This window comes from Cupressus sempervirens, chromosome 5, assembly GCF_028749045.1.
Source record: "Cupressus sempervirens isolate cs-2001-9-10 chromosome 5, ASM2874904v1, whole genome shotgun sequence".
NCBI classification, from domain to species: Eukaryota; Viridiplantae; Streptophyta; class Pinopsida; order Cupressales; family Cupressaceae; genus Cupressus; species Cupressus sempervirens.
The window spans coordinates 894986681-894995378 of NC_143122.1; the positions used below are offsets into that span (position 1 = coordinate 894986681).

The 8698-nt window shown below is 31.7% G+C and overlaps 1 pseudogene; it reads right to left on the reverse strand.

Annotated features, from left to right (window-relative positions):
• Nucleotides 1–4267: 4267 nt before the first annotated feature.
• Nucleotides 4268–6888, reverse strand: LOC149558814 (LEAF RUST 10 DISEASE-RESISTANCE LOCUS RECEPTOR-LIKE PROTEIN KINASE-like 2.7; annotated as a pseudogene).
• Nucleotides 6889–8698: the final 1810 nt, after the last annotated feature.

An 8698-nucleotide genomic window follows, 5' to 3' on the forward strand; every position in this document is an offset into this window, starting at 1 on the left:
CTAGACTAATTTGTGAGAAGAATTTAAAATAAAATAAAATAAGGTAAAAAAAGATTTAAAAGAATCAAAGGAGGAAATAGTGGCGATAAATAAGGTTTAAATTTATATTTTATAAAAATCACATTTCATCAATTTCGACATATAAGACCCTAGAAAAGTAATATATAAAAATTGAAAATTTAGAAAATTGTCATATAGCTTTCCAAAATATAATATTTATATAAAAAAATCAAATAAAAAAATATAATATTTATATAAAAAATCAAATAAAATGAATTGTAATTTCCAGAATTAGAAGTCATTTAATAACTTGTAAATGTCAACAATTGATAAAATTTTAGCATAAGTATTAAGCATTATTTTATTTAAATTTATGCTTTGGATAAAATTTAATCTAAATTAGAAAACATATGTAAATTTTAGTTATAAATTACAATAGAATTTATAGTAATTTTTAATTATTATTATTTTTTAGTAAATAATCAATTTTAATAATTTTAAAAGTATTTTAATTAAATAAAGTAAAAGTATCTAATAATTTTATTTTAATAGAAACAAATATATAATTTTTTTTTGTTATTTTTTAGAAAGACACATAAATGTAAAAGAGATCATACAAACATATAATTTACAATAAAAAATTATTATTATAAAATTCAACTTGAAGAGCTTACAACAAGAACCTACAATACAATAAACAAAATTAATTTCAATTAATAACAATAATTGATCTAGACTTGAACCGTTTACCCAAAAAAGAGAAACTAAGCTTAAGTCGTTCACCAATAAAATAAGAAATGAAGAACTTACATTTTAATTTTAACTTTATTATAAATTATACCTAATTTTAGACACGGTTGAATAGTTTAGTGGGGCCCGCATTGTTTGACTAAGCCGAGCCGGTAAGAACGACGGGAAATAATATATGGAATAACCTCTGATATAAAAAGATGTCTTCCAAATTAGTAAATTTGAAAACGTATTGATTCAATTAATCCTGCTAATATAATCTTGTTGCTGCATGAGCATGAGCCCAAAGAATTAAAATATATTACCGTGGAGAAGGAATCAAATACATGCTAATTAAATACCCCTTCAACCATCAGAATTGACTTGTTATTTAAACCCTCTGCACCGAAATACATTATGATATATAATACATAAAGATATTTGTTTCTTTCGGTTGGAAAGGGCAAAACTTTTTGGTTTAAATTGGTTGGAAAGCCCACATTTAGGGAAAGCATATGTCGTTAGTTCTCGTCGTTCCCCATTTATATTTTCCGCTGTTCTATTTCCAGAATTGCACTGTCTTTGTAGTTCATCAATATTACTACAACCCCTTAAATTGTATAATGCTGAATAACCAGATATATGATGGCAATCACCGATTTATGGGTATACAACAGTCCTTGAATACGTAATTAGCTCATTCAAATTCTAATCTTTAGTCTTCTTTTGCATTTGCTTGAATTTGGTTTAAATATTAACAGCAAGTGCTATGTAGTGATTGTTGTAATTAATTATAGTTTTAATTTTCTATATAAATTTATTATTTATTAGCTATTATTGTAAGTATTAAATATATTAATCTATTAATTAGTATAATATTTTAATAATTATTTAAATTATATATAAATTATAATTATGTATTATATTCTAATTGTTAATAGTATATTCTAACATTATATAATATGCATCATGAATAATAGAGACAAACTATTGCAACAATTTAAAAAGCATTTATGAGAGGCTAAATTTTTTAGGGAATGAAATAGCTATAAATTAATTTAATTTATTTATAAACATAAATAAATTGTTTTTGCCATTTTCTTGTTTAGTTTGATTTTCTTGATTCGTGATTTTAGCCATTTGGATTTGCATGTATAGAGGGTCAATATTGTTGCGTGCAATAGTCCTAATATAAAAATATTTTTATGTCTTTTATTTTCTAGGTTAAAATCCTATAAGTTTAACACTAAGAAGAGTTGTTTCACATATGAGAAATGTGGAATCATAGAGAAGCTACATAAGACACATTATAGTGAAATTGTCAGATGAAATCTCAATGACACTCTATGTTCCTGAAAACTATCACACTATCATTTCTATAGTATTATTTTTTCTGAAATTTGTCATACAAAAAGACAATGCTTAAAAATGACAATAGCTAATAATAAAAAATGAAGTTATATTTATGAAGTGCATTTGATTCTGAAATTTTTTCGTCTTGCATAGTTCCCAAGGAAAAAATTAATTCTGAAAGTGTTGAATACAACAAGGACTAACAAAAAAACAACATTGTTAACATAACATTCCACATGCAACCCAAAACTAATTTAGAAACATTAGAAATTGTGATTACTAATTTTTAGACTTTTATATTATCTATGAAAAATATAAAATAAATTAAACAAAATAAATATTATATGATAAAAATACTATGCAAAATTAAATTATTAGTATTTTAATAAGAATAGTTTTTTTTGGGTTAGGTACTAATAATCAAGCCAAAGCATTTCCTCTTCTTAATAGTATTCAAAGGGAAATTCAGCTGGATTTTTTAGAGATCCATATTGAGGGGGATTCTCCACTCATAATTTAAGCTGTTCAACAAAGATCATGTCAGAACTGGAGATTACATTATATTCTTCAAAAGTGTTGGATGTTGCTGGACAAGTTTTGCTCTTATGTGATCTCCCACACATATAGATAAGGTAATAGATTAGCTGATTACATGGAAAATATAACAATTGATAAAGGTCTGGTGAATATTGTTTGTAATTCTGAAAATAGAGTTTTTTTCCTTGCTCTTTTTGCATTGTTGATGAAGAAGACACCTCTTTACTTCATCATTCATCCATCTCAGCATGACAGGGCTGTTTATTTACTTGTACTTTGGGGTTGGCTTTTGTTGCATCTTGGTATTGACAGTTTGGCAATTGTATATGAGTAATCAGCTGTACGCTCAGTTCTACAAAATGCCACTCATGGTCAGACATAGTGATTGATTGGTGTGCCTAGTCAGTGTTCTGGACTAAATTTGTAAAGATTCAATACCCATTATGAATTATGATAGAAACACTTATTTAATATTAATTAATTTATAGGCTCTTTATGCCTTTCGTTAAAAGAAAAAATAAAAAATAAATTTAACTGAAAATAACAATTAAATTACAAATTAAAAAAAATTACAATCAAGAGAATTACATAAGTGTTTAGAAAGCAACAGTTTCATCAGAAAAATATTGATGTTCTAGAAACATTACTGATCAAGAGAATTACACAAGCTTTTGCAAAATAACAGTTTCATCTGACTGGTGAAAAAGACTATATTCGCTCTACAATCTTCAACATCTTTACAAAGCTCTATCTTACTCCAATAGTGCTGCAAAAGCGTAATTGTAATTGAAGAAATGATCTATTAGAAGTTATAGAAAAACATGTATCTATCATTTTGTGGTAAGACATCAAGAGCCTATAACTCCCTATAGATATATAACTTGGTTGACTTCCTTGTAGAAATGTTTATTATATAAAATATAATTTAAAATATTTTAAAGAACATTGAATTAGTCGGTCAAATAATTAAAATAAATTCAATCAAATAAAAAAAATGAAATTTCGATGAACTAATCCTAGATGCAAAATCTGTTTTGTTACCACTTTCCAGAGCGTTCTGTAATTTAGAGATAGCAACCAAAGAAAGCATTATGGCATTCTTGAAGCAGAATAGTATAACATATAATGAATAGTGCTCTGGGAAACACCAGAACTAAACACATACCTAAACACATATGCTTACTCTGAAAAGTGGCTTTTCTGTTTGCAACCAAAAGAAGAGAACAATTTTATATATTATGATTCATTTCTAGACGGTATAAGTTTGACAACTACGAAGCAAGAAAGTTTCTGGCAGCATTAACCTGATATTTTAAACTGCCTAGGTTAATTAAATAACAAGCCAATAGGCTGCCAATGGTGACAGTTACGATGAAGATTTGGAATACAACATAGACTAGATATCGCGAAGGTTACCTTTGCAGATACTTCAAGACAGGGTTATATAAAAGAGTTGCAAAAAGAGTAAACAGGGCATAAAATTTGTGAACTCAAACACCGATTCTTCATTGATATTGCAAATATGAACATTAAATTGCATCTGTTATGAGGTCTTTACGGGAAAGGCATTCTCCTCCATGCATCTGATATGAACTAATAGATCACAGAACTAAAAAGAAGTGTCAGAACTAAGATCTTACAGCTTGTGATCACACATCACATGCTACAAGATGATTCTGAGGCTGTTGATTGGACTGGTGCATCAACTGGAAAAGGCTGAGGCGGTATGGCTATATCAACAGTGCCTTGTAACATTTGAATCACTTTGCTCATGGAAGGCCGGTGAGAAGGGTTGTATTGAATGCACCACAACCCCAGCATACTCAACTTCTTGGCTATTGCTTCATCTTCGTCATCTGTTATATCGTCTCCTCTCAGCTTTCTGAATTCTCCTGTTTCCACCTGTTTGAACGCCCATTCTGGATAGTAAAATTTGCTGGATCTGCTTGCTCTCATATCAAAATTCTTTCTTCCACCCACCAATTCCATGAGCAACATACCATAACTGTAGACATCTGATCTGTCAGTCACAGGTCCATTGCTTCTAGACCACACCTCTGGAGCCACGTGGCCAGGGGTTCCTCTAGCGCCTGTCAGAGAAACATGGCTTTCTTCTCTATCTGTTAATTTTGCCAGACCAAAATCTGCAACTTTTGGGGAGAAACTCGCATCCAACAATACATTATGAGGTTTGATGTCACAGTGCAAAATCCTATTTCGACATTCATCATGTAAATATGCAATCCCACGAGCTGTACCCATTGCAATGGAATGCAACTGTTTCCAATTCAATAACTTTTTATCATCTTCGTGAATATATTTTTCAAGAGAACCATTGATCATGAACTCGTAAATCAAAGCCCTTTTAGACCCTTCCAAGCAATATCCTTGAAGTCGTACAAGATGCAAGTGGTGGATCCTTCCAATGGTAGCCACTTCATTCAAAAATTGAATTTGACTATGTTTTGATTTATCAAGTGTTTTTAACGGCTATGGTACATCCATTAGGAAGCTCACCTTTGAAAACTGTACCGAAACCCCCTTGACCAAGTTTAATTGCAAAATTTTGGGTGTACCTTTTGATCTGACGATAAGAATATCTTGTTGGAGTTCCTGCTTGTAAGAAGTTCTCAATTGAGGGAGGTGCAGAATCAAGTGGGTCCATATACCCTCTAATGTCTTGCTCCTCTTGTTGCTGTCTTTTCTTTCTACTATTTCTTCTGTAAATGAAGATGATAGCGGATATAATGAAGACACCAGATATAGCGCCAACAACTGCAATGAAATACATGGCTAGCTCTAATGAAGAAGGTATGGCGCAATTACCCTTTAAAAAATTTCAAAGCATACAATTAATTTTGAATGGAAAAAGCCGACAGTCTAAAGTAATTTACCTGCTACATACTTTGAGATCTTAGGCCATACTTTGGTCCACGATGTATCTTTGTAGGGAGAGTCTAGTAGTTTTTCTACAATAAAAAGCAAAAGCATATAATAAAACTTAATAAGTAAATGATGATTCTTTCTCTATTTTGTGATTTGCCAACCAAATTCAATGTCCTCAGCCAATTTTGTTTTCCAGATAATGTTCTAAACTTTTCCTGAATTTTCTCTTCATTTTCTTTTCTGATTATAACATGTGACAAGCCTTTTCATCATGCCTCGGCTATTAATTATTAAATACAGAGCTATGAAACTTACCACCTGAGCAGTTTTGTGCGTGGGGACCGTCGGGACAAATGCACGCTGTGTAGTATTGACAGGTGCTGTAATAATTGGTATCGAAACCATAACAAAATCCTCCAGAAACTTCGCACGATGAGCACCCAACGCTCTTATTCCATGTGACATCAAATCCTGTCAGGAGGAGCTCCCTCAGATTCTTTTCATCGCTGATGTTGTAGCTCTCGTTGCTGGGAGTGATGACACCATATCGATCTGAGCAACTTTGGTCAGTTATTGAGGGGGACAATTGAGAAGGAAGGAAGTAGCACAAAGTGTCTCTGCTTCTGCATTCCAAACACTTGATGCGTTGCAGATTGTCACTATACGCAGGTTCCTTCTCACAAATAAGAACGCTTCCCGCTTTATATTTATCAGAAAGAGAAAACTCCGAATCTGGCCAGTCGTAATTGTCCTCAGGACAACCATAATTTGGGTACTGTCTGGTTGGGGCGTAGCAATAATCGGAAAAGCTGTCACACGCAATCCGAATTGTTCTGTTTGTATAACTTGACTCCGTGATCTCTCCAACTACCGGCCTATACCCCTCTCCCCGACAGAACAGTGAAGAACGAGAAAAATATAATACAATGCTTTGATTCCTTCTGCACCTAACCAAAGCAGGGCCGCAATCATTGAAGGGGTATTTGATGAGGGAACCATTGCATATATAGGGAGAACAAGACTGATACGAAGGATATGCGAAGACATGATGAGGGAACAAGGCAGCAGAGCATATAAGGAGAAAGCGGAAGAGAATACATGAGAACCCCATGAGAAGTAAGGGCCTGTTTGGTTGCAGGCGTAGGAATTGAGAACTAGAATAGAAAATTTGAATGAGAATGGAGAATGAAGAATAGGAATGGAAAAATGCAATCCAATTTTGTTTATCCCTTGTTTGGTTATGCAAGCTTAAACTGGAATAGGGTTAACTTGCAATGGGCGCCATTTGAAAATATTTCTGAAGATGCAATCGGCGCCATTGGAAAATCGTTGAAATATTTGAAAATATTGAAAACAAAGTTCCAGCGCTCACCCCAGGTCAAAGCGGATTTGAAAATTTAATCAAATTTGAGAAAGTTAAAATGAATGCAAGAATAGCAATTCCAATTACAGGTATTTTTTAGAATGGACAAAAGCTCATTTTGGGGCTAAAATGAGAATACGTATTTCTATTCCCTATTCTTATTCCACGCACCAAACAAAGAATACAAATCATATTCTAATTTCCTATTCTTATTCCGGTTGTATTCCAGCAACCAAACAGGCCCTAAAGGAATACTAATACTTCTGTTGCAAAAGCAAGCTATGAATCCTGCAACACCTCCTCATGGTCTGATATTTGTACAAGATGAAGCAAGGAACGAACACAGAAATAGTGAGTCAAGGAAGGAACGCGGAAACAGGGCGTCAAAAATGAAGGGAGTCTCACTTGACCAAATGAAGCAAGGAAAGAGAAATAGTGAGTGAAGAAGGAACGCGGAAGAGAGATATATTACTATTTTCCCTTCCAATAATGAAATATTTTTATTAATTAAATGATTTAGATCTATTATTGCCAATTTGTTGTACTACTATTGAAGGTACGAATGTCCGTTTGGAATCTCCGAGTCCCTACGAACAAGCTTCGGAATAGTTTTGGCCATCGAATTGTAGGTTTGGGTCAATAGTGAGTCAACAGAATATAGTCTCGCCGCTTTAAGGAGTACATTGTGGTTGTAAATAGAGTAGCGCGCAAAGTTAATGTACTAGGAAGTAGAATTGCTAAAAGGTGAAATAAAGAATGAAAATAAAAAATAGGAAGTGAGATTAATTGCTACTAAAGTATACAAAAGAAACAAGAATAGGGAAATGAGAATATAGGTGGAATAAGCATATGTAAATTCTTAAAATTTCAAATTTTATGTTTGGGTGCACTAAATTGGAACTGTAAATGGGAATATGTATTCTAATTTTGGTCCTAAAATGAGCATTTGCAATTCCACCTAAATATGTGGAATTGGAATATACATTCCTATTTAAGTTTTATTTATTTTAACAAACATAAATTTTTGGGTCCGTGAATTCCCCGTCATTATTTTCTGATTGATCCAAACAAGAATAGGAATACATATTCTTATTTTCTATTCTAGAATAGCAATTCAGAATACACATTCGTATTCTCATATTCTTATTCTCGCAACCAAACAAACGAGACTATTTCATTGTTGGAATAGGAATAGAAATTTTGGAATATGTTTTCTATTCTCCTTTGGTTCATAAAATGGAATAGGGAAAGGAATACATATTTCTATTTTACCTCTAAAATGAGCTTATACACATTCTAACAAATAGTTGTTATTGGAATAGTCATTCATATTCCCAATATTGCATCTCTATTCTCCATTCCTATGCTTGCAACCAAAAGGACCCTAAAAGGCCAACCATTCCATCGGAGATACCATATTTCAATATTTTTAAATTTTAAATGTTTTTCTAGTTTTTTTCATATTTTCTTTGATAATCTATTGGGAGAGAGGATTGGGAGTTGAAAATCATTTTACATTTTATAAAAGCTTAGTGGTAAGTCCTTATTGTTGAATTTAATTAGCAACAAATTTATTTCACTTTCTTATACTTTTGTTCTATTGTTGCTAAAATATTTTTTTTTATGTTTTCTTAATTTTTATTTATTTTTATTTTTTCTCTATCATCATTCAATGTGTATAAGACAATTCTCAAATATAATTATGCATTGTAAATATATATACCTTTGTACTAACTGCATGATATTATTGGGATGGACTATTTTGTTTTCTAGGTTCATGTAGAAGAATCTTGGAAATGATATTGTTGAAACAATATGATAATATTAAGT